General features: G+C 36.7%; 1 pseudogene; it reads right to left on the reverse strand.

Moving 5' to 3' along the window:
• Window positions 1–6,596: 6,596 nt before the first annotated feature.
• LOC132310589 (small nucleolar RNA R71) lies at window positions 6,597–6,695 on the reverse strand (annotated as a pseudogene).
• Between the last annotated feature and the right edge of the window lie 12,704 nt (window positions 6,696–19,399).

The raw sequence follows: 19,399 nt of genomic DNA on the forward strand, positions 1-19,399 counted from the left end.
AGGATCTTAGCCTTCTTCCATTGATAGGATCTTTGCTGCAGGTATGTTAAACCTCAAGATAGCAGACCATAAGCTCTAATACCAATTGTTAGACCAAGAGGGGAGAGGTGAATTGGTCTGTTAAAACTTTTTCTCAATGAAACCAAAACCAATTAAACATAAGTCAAGCACATAACACAAGATTTACAAGGAAAACCCTTTCAATGGGGAAAAACCTTGGTTCGTGGCCTTAGCCAATAAAAGCATCCATTAGCTATATGTATCTTGTTACATACTCAGTTGTCTCACTCTCTACACACACCCTTGTATAAAAGTAAACACTAGTTTTCATAACCAATACACACACACTAGCTCACCAATGTGCACACATGCACTCCCCCTGTCCTAAGCAGCCCTACTTAGACTCAATAAGCTCTCGATAGCTTAAACACTAATGGGGTGAGGTATCAAAGCCTCACTACCAATTACAATAAGGTGTCACTACACTAAGTACAATAAACTTGAGCTGCAATACAAGATAGGAATGCAATATATAACCTTAAGTTGATAACAAAGTGAAACCCTAGCTTCTCTCTTCTATAATCAATTGAATACTCCTTCCATAGCACAATACAGCTTCAATTAAAGTACATACTAGGTTCCCACAGCCTTCTTTTAGCACAATAAACTTGCTCACAAGATTGAATCAATTAATTAAACCAAAGTATTACAGTTTCAGTTCACACAAAGCTTAGAACACAATAACCCTAGCTTACTTACTTCCAGGGGTAATTATGTTAAATCACCTGAGGCTTGCTCTAATTCAAGTTCTCACAGCTTTATACAACCATAATATACTTGCACAGATGATGAAAACATTAATCAAAGCAAGATATAACAAATTCAGCCCCAAAACAGTTTAATCTCAGCTGTCAAACTTCAGCTGGCAGCAGCTCTAGTATTCAGACAATGTAGCTCCACAATTCAAGTTAAACTTCTGTAATTTCAACTCCCAAACATTCCTTTATACTTGCTCAACATATTGGATTCATAAACTAAGCAAGATATAAAGGTTCAATGTAAATTTCAGAGGCTTATAACAAACAACAGGCTTATTTGAACTTAAGACAACAGTACATTGATTTTAGGGGTAAATCTGGAAATTTGACTTTGCTCAGGACTTTTCTGGTTTTCACAATCTTGTATAGCCATAACACTCATATTCAAATGATGATCTCAGTAATAACAACATGGAAATCTCAATTTAGTTCTCAAATCTTAGCTAAACAAGTTTAACACCTTGATTTAGTGTGGTTCTTAAGGTCAAAACTGAAACTAACCAATTTTCTGAGATGAATCCAATTTTAACAGAGATTATTAAATTAATCATAATCAGATGTTAACCACAAGGTTCATAGCAGGTTAAAGCAAGGTAATTCCTCAGGAGACCTTTAACACAGCAATTTCTAAGTTCAAATTAAGCTTACATGGTTGGATTATCACTCAAGAGCAGCCTCTCTGTATCAATTTTAGAAATATGTTATTAGGTCTTAAACCCTAGCAGCAGCTGTAGCATTGTATTTATACTCAATATCATTGTTAATACAACCCTAGAACAAATGGATAGGATTGAGCTGAGGTCCTCCAATCCGTGGGGAGAGTGATTTTGGCATTGTAGAGGTGAGTGTACCTTTTTACCCTTTGCTAGCTTCCTTGAAAGGCATACATTATCCAGCTCATAATATCAATATATATGTATATACAGAATTATCTTTTTGTTCTTGGTCCCTAAGAAATGTGAAGCTGTCAATATATTCTCACTCCAAGACCATATTACATATGTCAGCATTTTGTAGATACACTCAGAATTACAGTACTGCCCTTGCACTTTCCTTTTGACAGAATAGTTACAAATACAATGCTGTCACATTGATAGGTCGATCACATTGTAAATATGAGCTCAAATGAACAATGTAGCTTCTTAGGCAAATGTACTATGAATGATGTAATGTGTATAAAGACCAAGTACCCTTGTCACGGACTGTAGGCAAAATATATGTGCTGTCACAGATTTTCTAAATATAAAGTTACTGCAATGACCTCCTTATAAACTAAGTGAACATTATGCCTTTGTAACTCATTATAAACTCAGTGAACAATATGTCTTTGCAACTCATTGAACAATATGCCTTTGCATTGAGTAACCCTTCACCATATGCTAGATATCCACTTAACCTTTTACTTACATTTTGTCATTAAAAGAGCAAACCTCAAGATAAGCATCCTAAATCAACATGTTTATATAATTTTAATCATATACTTATAGTATAATATGATCTTGTATTTATTTGATTTTGATTATGCTTACTGCTGGATTATTTTTGATGTATAATTATATATGTTGCATCAATTATGGATTATGTGGATTAATGCACCATTGTTAGGATATGGGGGCATATCAGGACGGGTTAACTAATAAGTTAAGTCCTACCTATTCGTGTCACGCCACAGAACCAGTTGGATGACATGCGATTGAAATAATATGGTTGGATCGTTTATTTTATGTTTTGGATAGGATGGATTTTATATATATATTGATATGTGCCATGATATGAGCTTGAGTCTCAAGATCTGTGGTTAGGGAGTGTATATTGCCTGGGATGCATAGCTGGATATAATGGATAGTTGTGTGCCCTGGTAGGTCTAGGTACTCATGCCCACTTTAGGTGCGTTTTGTATGTTGCCTACTATTCAGGTTGAGACCGCCTTATAGCCCAATGAGAGTCCTTTAGTATGTATCTGTATATATATATAGATTACTTAGTTACTGTTGAGTTGACTATGATGTATATGTGTATCGGGTCTCTATTTGGGATGTAGTAGAGTAGAACTTGTTCGTTGGCCTGACCCACTATTATTTTACAGATGTTCGTCAGTTCTAGACTTAGAGATTGTCCGTGCTGAGTAAAGATAGTCTACTTCACTCTTTCGTTTCTACATAGGATTCTTCTTTATGTTTTAGTATTTGGATTTGGATTGTTTGAGTTATTTTCAGTTGGGATTTTATTAGGGGTCCACATGATGGATTCCCGAGTTGTAATCTAGATGGTTACTGGTATCAAAGGATTTGGATTATGTTGGAGGATATTACTATTGGATTATTTTAATTAAGGATTTATTATTTAGTTTTCTTTTCAGTTCTATTATTTATTTTTATTTCTGTTGTATTCTGTGTTCGTTTCAAATACTTTAATTGTTTGATACTTCCCTCGGTTTTGTGTGCGGACCTGATCGACCCGTATTCCAGAATCGAGGGTTATCACAATGACCCACGGCTCAAAAATACAAATATAACACTATTCACACACACACACACACGCATATATGTGTGTGTGTGTGTGTGTGTGTGTGTGTGTGTAGAGAGAGAGAGAGAGACGGTGGGTCAGCGATACATATATATGATGAGCACTGAAAAGTGCGTATTTAAACCCCTTAAGCTTAGGCATTCTAGTACCTTTATCTATTTTACTTTACCGTTTTAGATTGATTTCGTATTATTTCCATTTTTAGGCACTTATCCCGAAAATAAGCTAACTCAGCCAAATAAGAGCTTAATTGAAGCAATTCTGGGATTGAACGAAGGAGGGAGCAAAGTGGAGAAAGAAAGAAGCAAAATGAAGCAAAGTAAAAAGTTCAATTAATCCAAGTCTAAGGTTCGATCGATCGAACATCGATCAATCTTAGCACTTTAAGATAGATCCAAGCCTTGACCCAAAACACTTAAGTCTAAAAGTTCGATTGATCCAACATCATTCTTTGATCGATCGAACACCTTTGTCCTTATCCAAATGATTGATCCTATCCACAACTGTACCACCCACCAACCACTTTTGTCCTTTTCCCATAAATATCTCCCATAAATATCTTGAATTTGTCTTTTTCCAAAAAGCTCAGCCAGTTGAATCGATCCAGCCTAAGTTCGATAGATCTCAGCCAGTTCGATCGATCCAAGACCAAGGTTCGATCGATCGAACTTCCTCCAGCGCGAAAAAGTTAAAATTTCATCTCATTGAAAGTTGTCATTTATCCAATCATTAGGGAATATCGTGTGCACAACCCCAGCTCACTTTGAGTGTCATTTTGACCACCTATATAAGGATAAGGATTGCTTTTTCAAGGGGAGCCAACATTACTTTTCATATCATCTCTTGAAGAGGAAGTTTTAGAGGAAGAAGAAGGCTAGAGACACCATTGGAGATCTTCATCAACAAGGAGCAAACCTCTTCCATGGAGTTAGCCCTTGAGGGTTGGAGCATCATCACCATGAGTGGCTAGACATCCTCTTGGGGCTAGAGTTAACCCCAAGCATGCTTTCTATATCTTAATCTTGTGTATTATTGAGGGATTAGTGTTGTAATTGATGTTTTGACACTTTGATATATATAGATCTTGTTTATTAAATAATTTATGTGGTTTAATGCTTCCAATTGGTCATTTCATTCTATCTATATGTCTATGTATGCTAGAATAGATGTTTATGAGTTTATCTCTAGATTTTGTGTTATTGATGCATGTCTATGTGTATTGATGCTATAGATTTAGAGATTGTCAAAACATTGTGCTTAAAAGAATGCTTTTGTGATTCTTTTGATGTGTCATGCTTACCTCTTGATGGATTGTGCCTCTCCCCTAGTTTATTTTCATGCTAGTAGTGTAGATGTAGTGTAGTTGTAGTGTAATGTTAAATGGGAGGATAATCTATGCTTGTTGTTTGATGATCCAAGCTTGTGAATGCAATTAGCATATGTCTCTATCCTTGTGTTGTATTTGGATTGTGAGCTTAATGAAAGGATTAATAACTTGTTTTAATTTATTGTGCCTTTCACATGTTGTTTAGACAATATATGCTTCATAGCTTAGATATATTGTGCCTTTCACATAATGTTTAGACAATACATGCTTAACTAGTCATCCTTGCTTGTTGAATCAACCAAATTCACACACACACCAACATTGCAACACCCTTATTGCCCTCATTATTCACTTGTAAATAATATAGAAATGCATTGCTTGGTGGTGATCTCTAAACCCCAAGACTCTTCTCTCTCTTACTTACTCTTAATTGCATTCTTTTGTTGTTACTTAGTTTAATTTAGTTGCTCTTTAATCAACCAACCAACCAATTGTTTGATCACTCGACCTACTAGCCCTAATAGCGATTCCACAATCAACTCCGACATTGCTCAATCCCCATAATCCCTTGGGACGATCCCTTCTCACTCATACTACATAGTATAGGTGTTTAGCGGTTTATAAATTTAAATTATGGTGACCACTTGACACTAATTTCCAAACTCAAAGTTTTGTGCATTGTTTTGTACACCCGCCTGAGAAGGCACCATAGTTTTTGGAGCCGTTGCTGGAGATTTGTTGATTAGATTAGGTAACGTCGTATTTGTGGAATTCATTAGGAATTAGTACTCTTTTGATCATGTCTTTTCTTTACTTTGATTTCACTCTTCTTTTTGGTTACTTATTATGTTTGCTTTCACTTGACTAGGTGTATTGTTGGAAAGAAGCCAAGCAAAGGAGCATCCAAGCTAAAAAGCAAAGCAAAGCAAAATAAGGGAAAAAGCTAAAAATTCTAAAAAATTACTAAGCTAAGCTAAATTTGGAGTTGAAGTGCTATAGGACTTTTGTGAGACCTTCTTGACTCAATCTCCTTAGTTAAATCGTGAGCCCGCGAGGAGGCATTTTTTTTTCTTGTCATTGCATTATTATTGTTTCAGACATGGGAATTGTGTTTGCGGAGGAAGTTTAATTGTATTGTTGTGAAGGCAAAGTGTTTGTTCATTTGTTGTGCTTGCTTATTGGTTATTTTGCATGCATGGTCATCATTCATTGAGACCAACTCTTGTCCCTTTTGATTTGCATCTCGAATCCATCATTAGAAATCCTAGGGGAAGAGGAAGTTCAAATAGAGCTAATCTTTCAATGGATGACCATAATGATGATCATGTTGAGGACATTGGTTACATAAACCAACAAGGTATCCTTCATCCCAATGTGCACAATGAGAACATTCAAGTACCATTAGGCATGCCTAGGCCATATATTCACCCACCACCACAACAACAAGGCCAAGTTCCATTCAAAATACCAAGGCCAATGTATGCTCCACAACCTCCCATTGTCAATCGAGGAATTCAAAATCAAGGTGTTCATGTTGCACCTCAAGTTGCTAACCCACCACTTGCTTTGAGAGACCATTATGTGCCAAATGAATATAATGCACCCATATGCATTCAATTGCCACCATTTCGAGCACACCATTATTAAATTAAAGCACAAACCATTCAAATGCTTCCTAACTTTCATGGACTTCCAAGTGAAGAACCCTATAAGCATTTGGATGAGTTTCTTGAAGTTTATTCTACTATGAAATACACGGACAAGCCGGAAGAAGTCTTAAGGCTTAAAATATTTCCATTCACCCTTAAAGACAAAGCAAAATATTGGTTTAATAATCTTAGGCCTTTTTCAATCACTTCTTGGGTAGAAATGCAATAAGAGTTTTTTAAGAAGTACTATCTGGTTTCTAAGACCAATGCCATGAGAACTTCAATTAGAGAATTTACACATAGGGATGGGGAAACATTTCATGAGGCATGGGAACGCTTCAATGAATTGCTTAGGAAGTGTCCACATCATGACATGTCCAAATGACAATTAGTTCAATATTTTTTTGAGAGCTTATCGGATAATTATAAGGGCATGGTTGATGCTTCCATAGGTGGCTCATACATTGATAGGCATAAGGATGACGTGTGGCGTCTCTATGAAAGCATGAGTGAAAATTCTTTGCATAGAACACTATCATCCAAGAATGGTAGAAATTCACAAGGTAGGAAGAGTGTTGGCTTACTTCAAGTCGACAATTCTAATGAGATAGCCGCCGAAATGAAGTTTTTGTCTCAACGGTTTGATCAATTTTTTATTAACCAAAACTTGGCGAACCAAGTATCTTCCTTCCCTAACCATTCTCATCGTGCATCAAATGAAACATGTATGACTTGTTCTAGTGTTCTTCATTCTACTTCTCATTGTCCTCATGAACAAGTGCAAAGTGAACCTAATGAATAAGTCAATGCGGCTTTTGTGAACCAATGAAACAATCCTTATGGTACTAATTATAATCCAAGTTGGAGAAATTATCCGAACTTCTCATGGAAAAACCAAGGGGAAGGCTCAAACCCTCTCCAAGGCGGTTTTCAAGGGAAGTATATTCCACCTCCAATGCAAAACCAAGGATCCCAAGATTATAGGCCATACCAATCACAAAGGAATCAATTCTCTAATTCTCATTTTCCCAACCAATCATATTCCTAAGGTAATTCTTGAAGTCCCGCTTTTGAAGAGAAAGTTTTAAATGCTTTGGGCACTTTAGAGGCTAACACACAATTGCTTCATTCTCACTCTCAATCTATTGCAAAGCTAGAAACCCAAGTAGGTCAAATAGCTAGCACTCTTAATGTTAGAGAGAAGGGAAAGATGCCTATTAATGCCCCGCCTAAGCAACAATGTGTTGTGGAAACCCAATCCTCATCGGAGGGGCATACCATAGAACATGTTAATGCGGTGACCACCTTGCGGAGTGGTAGAATTGTGGACAATCAAGTAGAAATGACCAATGAAGAGAGTGAACTAGTGTAACCACAAGTTGTCACCCGTCCCGTTTCACATTCTATTCCTCCTTCATTGCATGTACATGATCTTATAAATGAGAAAGCTGAAAAATGTGATTTGAAAAGCAATCTTGAAAATGATCCATTAAAGAAAGTTTTGAAAAATGATGTTGAGAAAATTTTGTTGAAAAGTGAATTGAAACCTAATTTGAAAACTTCTTGTGTTGAAGAGGCTTTAAAAGAAAATTCTTAAAATATTTTCGAGCCAAGAGCTCCATTTCCGGACACCTTGAAAGATTCCATTACAAAAAAAAAGCAAAAAGTCAAGACCAATGAGATTTTGGAAATGTTTAGGCAAGTAAAAGTTAATCTCCCACTTTTGGATGCAATCAAGCAAATACCGGCAGCTTATGCCAAGTTTTTAAAAGATCTTTGCACCCAAAAGCGGAAGAACAAAAGCCAAGCACCAAAAAAAGTGGTTTTGACCGAGCAAGTAAGCTCAATTTTGCAACGTAACACTCTTCCAAAGTTTAAGGACCCTGGTTCACCCACTACATCATGCATCATTGGTGAACATATCATTAATCGGGCGCTTCTTGACTTAGGAGTAAGTGTTAACCTTATTCCTTACTCGGTTTATGTCAAACTAGGCTTAGGTGAATTGAAACTGACGTCGGTAGTTTTGCAACTTGCCGACCGATCCATTAAAAAGCCTAAAGGTGTCATTGAAGATGTTTTGATTAAGATTGATAAATTCTTCTTTCCCATTGATTTCGTTGTTATAGACACGGAACCGGTTTCCAATCCTAAGAGCCAAATACTCGTTATCCTTGGCCGTCCTTTCTTGGCAACCGCAAATGCCAACATCAATTGTAGGACAGGGATAATGAAGATTTCATTTGGCCACATGAAGGTGAAATTGAACATATTCAATCCAACACCCAATTCATTTGACAAGTATGAAGGAGAGGTCAATGTTATGGAAAAATGTCATGAATTCAATAGTGAAGGAAATGAGTTTTTATGTGACTCAAGGGTTTCTAAAGCTTCATCTTCAACCTTGCATTCTAAAAGTCTTGTTTCAAACTCTTGTTTTGAAAGGGGGTGGAAGCCTAAAGGTTATAATTACATAGACAAGGGATCAAAAACTTCTTTTGAGTTTGATCCAACAAGTTCTTCCAAGAACAATTTGTTGGGGTAGGGCTCAAGATATTCATCACCCCAACAAGGAGGGGATGCATTATAAGATCTTTGATCCGGGCTAAAAGAGCCCAATGTCTTGCTAGAGACGTTAAAGACTAGCAAAAGCATTCATAGGGTGTCAAAACCCTATTTCTCTCCCATTTCTATCTTTCATTTCAATTCTTGCGAAGTCTAGATACTTGTTTTTGGTTCTTATGCATTTCAAGGAACTTTGGTGAGGATTGCATAAGCTTGCATGTCATAATTAATCATTTGGCAAAGTTCGATCGATCTCACATTGGAGTTCGATCGATCGAACTGTGGATTAACTCAACAATTAGAAAAATTTTCGACCTGCTTCCACCTGCATCCAAAATCAGCTCTCTGTCCCATCGTTTGAAACATTCTAAGATCGATCAAGAGACCTTCGATCGATCTAACTATCCTGTTCGATCGATCTCAGGACTCAACACTTAGAAAAATTTTGAGCCAGCAAAAACCTGCATATTTTTGCTCTCTGTCTGATCGTTCGAAAAATTCCAAAATCGATCAAGAAGTTCTTCGATCGATCCAACTTTCCAATTCAATCGATCTCATGTTCCAACACTTAGCTAAATTTTCTGAACCAAAAACCTGCACATTTTAGCTCTCTGTATGATCGATCGAACTATTGTTTCGATCGATCTCAGTTCTTCATTTCATTGTTTTAACTTTAGTTTGACTTTTCAACTTTTCAAAAATCCAAAAATATTTTCATTTTATTCTATTTTCTCTCTCATTTTATTTTGTCTTAATTTTTAGCAAGTTTTCAAAAATTCAAAAATATTTTAATTTATTTAGTTTTTAATTAATTAATTGTTTATTCAAAAAAAAAAAAAAAACTTTGAAAGAGAAAGTTCGATCGATCTCAGATGAGTTAGATTGATTGAACTATTCGGGGAATATTTTTAAAAATCAAGGGTTCTCATGATCGATCATTGAGATCTATCTAACTCACCCTCAACCTCAAAACCCCCCTTTTTTTTCTCTCTCTTCGCCGCCGCTGCACCTCCTCATATCTTCCATCTCCGGCGAGATCTCCGGCGAGAACCAAGCTTCTCTCTCTATCTCTCATCTCGGTTTCATCCCTCCCTCTTTGCATCCACATCTTCCTTCGATTTGGGTAAGATCCGAGACCTCACTAGTCGATTTCAAGCTTCAATCTCGTGCATACATGGTTTATATGTTTGATTCATGCTTTATATATGATTGAACCTCCATTGTTGATGCTTGAAATATGTATATATATATATATATATGTATATCGTTGTATATATTTTTGATATTTTTGTTTGATTTGGGAGTATGGGCCATGTTTGGGTGATGGGAGTTGTTGATTTGATGTGTTGTAGGCCCACGAACACGTTCGTGTGGGCCCCGTTCTTCAAAAGTCCCAGATCTGTGGCCTTTCAGTTTTTATCGTCGCACAGTTCGATCGATCGAACTTGTATCTCAGATCGATCTTAAGAGATCGATCGAACTCTTATCTCAGATCGATCGAAGTTGTGAGATCAATCTCACTTACTTTCGATCGATCCAACTTTTGTGATCGATCTCACTTCTTTTCATGATCGATCGAACTTCACAGATCTCACACACACACTTCATTCATCATACCTCATTTTCATGCTATCTTATTTATGCCCAATGCTTGTGATATTCCACATTGGATGCATGTCATACTTATATTGCTTAGCATGATTAATATCTAGTCACCTGCATAGATTCATGTCATATCTGTTTTTTCTATCTTATTCGACATGTATGATTATATATTATGTTTAACAATTCTTTATTCTGGCACTAACTTCCATTGCAAGTTTTTTTTTGCAGATCATGGTTAAGCGCAAGACTGTTGCCAACAGGCAACACGGGAGACTTCATAGACAGCAGAGGCATGTTAGGCCTAGGACAGAGGAGCCAGCCGAGCCCTCTCATACTCAAGAGCCAGTACAGCCTACACCACCTCAGTCACCTGCTCCTGAGGCTAAGGATGATCATATCCCATCTCCTTCCCAGGCTCATCCTACTTTTACACCTTCGCCATCTCCACCGTATGCTAGCGTTGAGTGTACACCAGTACCACCTCCATCACGCCAGCCAGCTCACCAGGCACGTGATAGGCCCACGCCTCGATATGAGAGTATGCCAGTCGACCATGAGTCTATCTTTGACACAGATTTCTTCTCCCGATCGGTGCTAACCCGATCAACTTACTGTGATATTATTCAGAAGGGCCAGGCCGCTATTCTTGCCCCTGTCATAAAGCTGGTCTACCCGCGGCTGGTACGGTTGTTCTACCAGAACCTCTGACCATCCCCGTGTCACACAACTGAGCTCGTCACTTCTGTAGATGGCCATATGATCACCATCACTGTGGGCACACTTTCCAGATCATGCCACTGCCCACACCGCTGTCCTCTAAAGCTACAGGAGACATATCCCAGGCTCCACAGGCCTTCTTATGCCGATATGGCGGTTTTTCTCACAGGTTACCATGCCGGTGGCGAGACTTTCATCACCCGCACATATCTTCCAGACGACCTTTGGTTCATCGATTCCATGCTTTTCTGGAACATATACATGGACGAACATAAGATTCAGAGGCGGGGCAATTATCTAAAAGCCTTGTACGCCTTCTATACCGGCCACTGGGTGTCCATTCCCGCGTTCATCTAGAGCGTGATGAGGAAGCTCTATGACGAGTACATCAGCAAAGAGACGCCCGGACGGGCTAAGTCTCTTCCATTCGGCCACCTCATCACCCAGATTCTCATTGACCAGCATTATCCCATCCACCTGTAGGAGGACCCCGAGACCGGTACCTGTCACTTCCTCAAGAAGGACTGGGATAAGAGCTACTGCTCTATTATTACCAGACTCCAGGAGCACGCAGCACTGGCTGCAGAGGAGTTAGAGCTGGAACAGGCACAGGCACCACCAGAGACAGCAGCAGCAGATCACGCAGCGGACGACGCACCCGTCAATCCAGCTGCAGAGCATTTAGACATAGATTTAGAGCGCCTTGCAGACGACGCAGAGCAGCACTCTCCAGCTAGGTCACCCATTCACGAGCAGGATCACACTCAGGACCTCTCTTCTGATTCTTCTATGCCTGATACTCCTGATATGACCCCTGGTTTTGGAGTACGGCTGCAGACGCTTAAGGATGTTGTTGATGCTATCCGAGCTGATCTTACTGCCCATAGAGCTGACCTTCTTGCCCATCGAGCTGATTTTGCCACTTTCCGCACGGATGTCATGACCATGTTCCGAGATTTATCCAGAGACATCCGCGGCGCCAGACCTGCCCGTCCTACCTCATCTTCATGAGCTCCCAGTCCTTTCTATCCCATTATCTCTTTCCCATAGATACTTTATTTTTATCACTGTACAGTGCTATTATTTTTACAGTCGGTCTATCAGCTTTGATGTTTTTGTTATACCTGCACTTTATTTATTTTATATATCTGTTTTTGCTATGGATGTCATATAATTATATTCTCATATCTATATGTTTGACTCCATCAGGTGCATCACAGTGACTTTAGTGAGAGAGTGCTACCCAATTTTCAGAACCACCCTTATACCTCTCTCATTTCTTTATCTGTTTATCCCATTTACACTTACATGTCCACTGTGCACTGATTATCCCATTTTATTATTTGATGAGTTTATCCAAGTGCCAATTTACAGGACCACAGTTAATCCCAAGTTTGGGGGGGCCATGCCACCCACTTCGGATATTTCAGTCCCGATTATTCTTGCTTAGTTGCACTGGTATACTCTTTCCTTTGTTCTCTTTGCACATTGAGGACATTGTGCAATTTAAGTTTGGGGGAATGGTGCTTTGCAGTGTTAGTTTTAAATTGCATATCTTTTGAGTATGACTTGTGTATTTGAGGGATATTTCTATGATTGGTCCATATCTAGCCATAATTTTGATCTTTTAAGGATTATATTGCTTAAAATTTAAAAATTATTTGACTTGAGAGTTCAATACTCCTTATATGCCCTTTGGAAGTCATTTAGGAGTAAATTTTTTGAAAGATTGATATCTTGCTTGCATTTGTGGTCCACATCATCCTGATTTTGTAATTGCATTGAAATTCATTCTAGGATTCTACACTAGCACAGGCGCACACTAGCATTCATTTGTGGGGTACATGCTTTGTTGAATATTGAATTGGTTATATCCCAATTGAGTTAGTAGTGCATTGAAAGCTTTCATTCTTGATAAAGGTGGATAACAACCCCTTTTCACTAAGTAGCCGGGATTCTAGCCTCATTAAGTATTGAACTTCTCGTGCCGAAAGGTGGAGGGCCCAAACTCTAGCTTAATAATTGAACTTGCTTACAAAAAAAAAAAAATGTAAAAGCAAAAGCAATAAAAAGTGAGGACATCTCCCAAAAGGTGAGAAGTGGGAAATGATTAGATGGTTGTTGTCTTGATTTGTAGCCTAGTTGATTTGAGTTTGTAAGTCCGTATGGGTATTTGAATGCCTAATGCCCTAAAGCCGTCTGGTTTGGGAGTCATTGACCTAACGCTCGACCTCATGAATCGCTAGAAAGCTTAATAGATTAACACATTACACTATGCTTCCATCTTTGATCCTAAAAAAAAAAAAAAATGATGAGTGAAAAGAATAAGCGCACCTAGAACAATAAAGTTTTAATCAAAGGTCCACTTTTGTCTTGATGATCGGTACTAGATTTGTGTGCTAGTTTGAGGGTAAAGATGTTATTAATTCTTTAGTTGGTTAAGATAGCAACACATTGATGCTAGACCACTCAAAAAGGATTCTAGAGTTGCTTTGATTTGCATGATCATTTTCTCGATGTATGGAGGACCATACTTGCTTGCTTGATGTTGAGATTTTGAGAGATTGCTTAGAAGGGGTTGAAAATTTGCATACTTGAGGTAGTTTTCTCCCAATGATTGTTTGCAATATTGGTACCTCTTTTGACAAAAAAATGAGCTTAATGTTTGTGGGTACCATTTCTGGAAACCCTCACGAGACTTCACTCGTCCACTAGGGGTAACCTTGGGGTTTAAAAGGCTTGTTGCATGTGCTAAGTGTAATCGTGTTTCCTACGAAAGTGGCGTTATCAATTTATTGTTTTCTAGTTTATAGTTGTATAGTTATTCATTTCATTCCTTTACTTTCTAGTTCATTGCTAGGGACTAGCAATATTTAAGTTTGGGGGTGTGATGAGCACTGAAAAGTGCGTATTTAAACCCCTTAAGCTTAGACATTCTAATATCTTTATCTATCTTACTTTACCGTTTTAGATTGATTTCGTATTATTTCCATTTTCAAGCACTTATCCCAAAAATAAGCTAACTCAGCCAAATAAGAGCTTAATTGAAGCAATTCTGGGATTGAACGAAGGAAGGAGCAAAGTGGAGAAAGAAAGAAGCAAAATGAAGCAAAGCAAAAAGTTCGATCGATCCAAGTCTAAGGTTCGATCGATTGAACATCGATCGATCTCAGCACTTCAAGATAGATCCAAGCCTTGACCCAAAACACTTAAGTCCAAAAGTTCAATCGATCCAACATCATTCTTCGATCGATCGAACACATTTGTCCTTATCCAAATGATTGATCCTATCCACAGCTGTACCACCCACCAACCACTTTTGTCCTTTTCCCATAAATATCTCCCATAAATATCTTGGATTTGTCTTTTTCCAAAAAACTCAGCTAGTTAGATCGATCTAGCCTAAGTTTGATAGATCTCAACCAGTTCGATCGATCTAAGACCAAGGTTCGATCGATCGAACTTCCTCCAGTGCGAAAAAGTTAAAATTCCATCTCATTGAAAGTTGTCCTTTATCCAACCATTAGGGAATATTGTGTACACGACCCCAGCTCATTTTGGGTGTCATTTTGACCTACCTATATAAGGATAAGGATTGCTTTTTCAAGGGGAGCCAACATTACTTTTCATATCATCTCTTGGAGAGGAAGTTTTAGAGGAAGAAGAAGGCTAGAGACACCATTGCAGATCTTCATCAACAGGGAGCAAACATTTCCCATGGAGTTAGCCCTTGAGGGTTGGAGGATCATCACCATAAGTGGCTAGACATCCTCTTGGGTCTAGAGTTAGCCCCAAGCATGCTTTCTATATCTTAATCTTATGTATTATTGAAAGATTAGTGTTGTAATTGATGTTTTGACACTTTGATATATATAGATCTTGTTTATTAAATGATTTATGTGGTTTAATGCTTCCAATTGGTCATTTCATTCTATCCATATGTCTATGTATGCTAGAATAGATGTTCATGTGTTTATCTATAGATTTTGTGTTATTGATGCATGTCTATGTGTATTAACGCTATAGATTTAGAGATTGTCAAAACATTGTGCTTAAAAGAATGCTTTTGTGATTCTTTTGATGTGTCATGCTTACCTCTTGATGGATTGTGCCTCTCCCCTAGTTTATTTTCATGCTAGTAGTGTAGATGTAGTGTAGTTGTAGTGTAGTGTTAAATGGGAGGACAATCTATGTTTGTTGTTTGATGATCCAAGCTTGTGAATGCAATTAGCATATGTCTCATCCTTATATTGTATTTGGATTGTGAGCTTAATGAAACGATTAATAACTTGTTTTGATTTATTGTGCCTTTCACATGTTGTTTAGACAATATATGCTTCATAACTTAGATATATTGTGCCTTTCACATAATGTTTAGACAATACATGCTTAACTAGTCATCCTTGCTTGCTGAATCAACCAAATTCACACACACACCAACATTGCAACACCCTAATTGCCCTCATTATTCACTTGTCAATAATATAGAAATGCATTGCTTGGTGGTGATCTCTAAACCCCAAGACTCTTCTCTCTCTTACTTACTCTTAATTGCATTCTTTTGCTATTACTTAGTTTAATTTAGTTACTCTTTAATCAACCAACCAACCAATTGTTTGATCACTCGACCTACTAGCCCTAATAGCGATTCCGCAATCAACTCCAACATTGCTCAATCCCCATAATCCCTTGGGACGATCTCTTCTCACTCATACTACATAGTATAGGTGTTAAGCGGTTTATAAATTTAAATTTGGTGCCCACTTGACACTAATTTTCAAACTCAAAGTTTTGTGCATTGTTTTGCGCACCCGCCCGAGAAGACACCAATACACACACACACACACACACACACACACACACATAACAGAGAGCTGTATATTTTGGTGTACTCTAGATCACAATTTATTCGGTGAGCTTGCTTCAAAGACCCAACTGATTGGGACAACTTAGTTTATCAATGACCCAACTATTAAAGCAATCGACGACTAACCAGTTGTAGTGGAGAAGATGAGGGTTTTTTGGAAATTTTAATTTATTTAGTGGATGATATCAACAAAATCCGTTATTGACTCGCGTTGACTGTCATAGAAGGGAGGCCCTTATACGTTAGTTTCAGTTTCAGAAAAGGTTTGAGTTATTTCCTAAATCATAGGGAACGTTTGTGTAATTTCCTAAATCGTAAGAGAGTTCTGTGTAATTTACCCTTTACATTTTAAGATTTTCATTATTAATTTTCTAAGACAATTCCTAATACCAACTTACCAATTTTGGTATTTTTTTAATTTTTAAATATAGATATATATGGTGATCACTTGTCTTCCAATTAAGCATAGTGGTGTTAGCTTTAAAAGACTGAATTCTATATAATACAAACACATATAATAATATAATGATGATATAATAATAAAACATCCATGGGGTGCATGTTAGATGTTGACATTATGAGAAAATGAGCGTCCAAATTACTCAAAGATTCACACCAAATTGCATTGCTCAAAGATTCACACCAAATTGCCTTTAAATAGCTTTCGCGCTTTTGTTTGGCCTCCTAGCGTCGGTTGCTATCAATTGGACCATAAAGCCACCTATTGATTAATGAAATTGCGAATGAGCCTATCAAACTTTGTTCACTGGCTCCTAAATTAATCAAGGGCTAAATAGGATCAGCAAATGAACAATATTCATTATTATAATAAATTTAAGTGGTCTCTGCCTAATTAAATAAACTTCACTCTAAAAACTACTAATTCCGTCCCGAATTAGATGTCGCCTTTGATATTTGTGACTCACATCTAATTCGGGACAAAAGTAGTAGTTTTTAGAGTGAAGTTTATTTAGTTAGGCAGAGACCACTTAAATTAATAATAATAATAATAATAATGAATATTGTTCATTTGCTGATCCTATTTAGCCCTTGATTAATTTAGGAGCCAATGAACAAAGTTGTTATGTGAGACACAAATATCAAATGCGACATCTAATTTGGGACGGAAGTAGTAGTTTAGGCGATATCTAATTCAGAACATAGGGAGTATTTCCTTTTGAAACCTGCCATTGCTGGTTCATATAGATTATCTTATGATATACGTATATATTTCTTTGTATATAATTTGGGAGTATAGTCTTTTTATATTTGGCGACCAAATGGGACAAGATATACTTTCCAAATCAAATGTGACAAGATATACTTTCCAAATTTGATTCCACTTTTGATAACTTATTGCATGTTGGTGTTAAAGCATCTCCAACCGTTATGTATATTTTTCAGTCATAAATACCAAAGGCGACATCTAATTCGGAACTGAAGTAGTAATTTTTTTGTGAGTCACAAATACCAAAGGCGACATCTAATTCGGAACAGATGGAGTATTTCCTTTTGAAACATGCCTCTGCTGGTTTATATAGATTATCTTATGATATATAAATATATTTCTTTGCATATAATTTGGGAGTATAATCTTTTATATTTGGCGACCAAATGGGACAAGATATACTTTCCAAATCAAATGTGACAAGATATACTTTCCAAATTTGATTCCACTTTTGATAACTTATCCAAGTGCATGTTGGTGTTAGAGCATCTCTAACCGTTATATGTCATAATGAATTTACATAAAAAATTTTAATTATTTAATTTTAGTTTCAGTTATTTTATACTTTTTGTATAAAAAATATATCTCCCAATAACAATCAACAATGTATTATGTTATGACCCACATAATTTTTATAAACTTACTTAATATATAGTTGATTTGTTAATGGAATGAGAAAGATGGATGAAAAAGAAAATATGTTGATTTGGCCGTGTAAAAATGTTGCGTAAAATACACAATCCTTTTACACATTAGTGATGTGGCAATGTATCTTAATAAACTGCTGGAGATGAAAAAAATTTACACATCATAAGTGGCATTGTATATTTTACACAAAAAAAATATTTTAAAATACCGCTAGAAATGCTCTTAGTTGACAAATATTGATCTTTAAATATAGCACTCCTCTGTGCTCAAGTCAACAAATTTGATTTCTTTTTCCCGGAATGAGCAAAAGATAATTTATATATATATATTGAAGTTATAACATTTTGAAAAATATCTTTACGAATGAATGAGTGAGATTCAGATAAATTGAGGTTCACTTGGGATTAATTTATGCATTATGTAGTCTTAAATTGTTCTTATTTGGGAAGAGGAAAGGCTTATTTGGGAAAGAGGGAAGGCTTGGAGGAGTAAATTTTTTCTTGATTTTTCAAAGTAAACATTTATTTATTTATTATCTTAGCAAAGTAAGGAGGGAAATTTGAACATAGACACATTAACAGGGAGAGTTAGACGTTCTACCAACTTTGCCACCCGTAATAGTCAATTGGGAAACAATCATTAAGGCACTTGTTTTTTATCTTTGATTTGTTTATTTTTGTTTCTTTTCTCTTTTTATTTTTTTGGGGTAAGTATTTTCTCCTTTGATTTGTTTATTGTCTAGTTTTTTATTTTATTTTATTTTTTTTCTTTCGCATTGATACATCCTTAGAATATGTGGGATAAAGAATGAGTAATATTCACATCGAAGAGTTGAATTACCTAACTGAATAATTTTTGATTGATTATTTATGCAAAATATAAATAAGGTGAGGTTCCACTTTCTTATTTATTACATAAATGATTAATTAAAAGCAGTAAATTTAGCACCAATTCACTACAATTATTCGATACAAAAAAAAAAAATTTCATTAAACAAAAAAACATATATGAGTGGGTTAGGCAAATCCTATCGCAAAATGTTAGGATGATTTTGTGTAATACAGCCTACATTCCTTTTCAACATTTGGTCAAACATCTTCCAAATTCACATATATGTATTATTTTCCCTTTTCCTTTTCCCCTCTAAATCTAATAAATCGGTTCAGACCAGTTTAAGCCCTACTTAGTATATTAAATGTTTGTATTTGGTACAAAGTTCCACAATGCTTTACCCTTTTTCGTACATGTTTGGTTGCTCCAAAAACCATTACCTCACCCATGCCAAGCAAGGAAGGGTAAAGACGGTATAACACTTGGAATCATTTTGCACAAAAATTGATTCATCCTAAAAATTCAAAAAATGTAGCGCATTAAGAAACGTGTGAAACGTGTGAATAGAAATGTAAGTCTCGTCACGTAATGACAATGTGATATTGTACAATAAAATTC

The sequence above is a fragment of the Cornus florida genome, unplaced genomic scaffold (genome assembly GCF_030987335.1).
Source record: "Cornus florida cultivar Cherokee Brave unplaced genomic scaffold, ASM3098733v1 CherokeeBrave_3.0.0_Hap2_Chr05, whole genome shotgun sequence".
Classification (NCBI taxonomy): Eukaryota; Viridiplantae; Streptophyta; class Magnoliopsida; order Cornales; family Cornaceae; genus Cornus; species Cornus florida.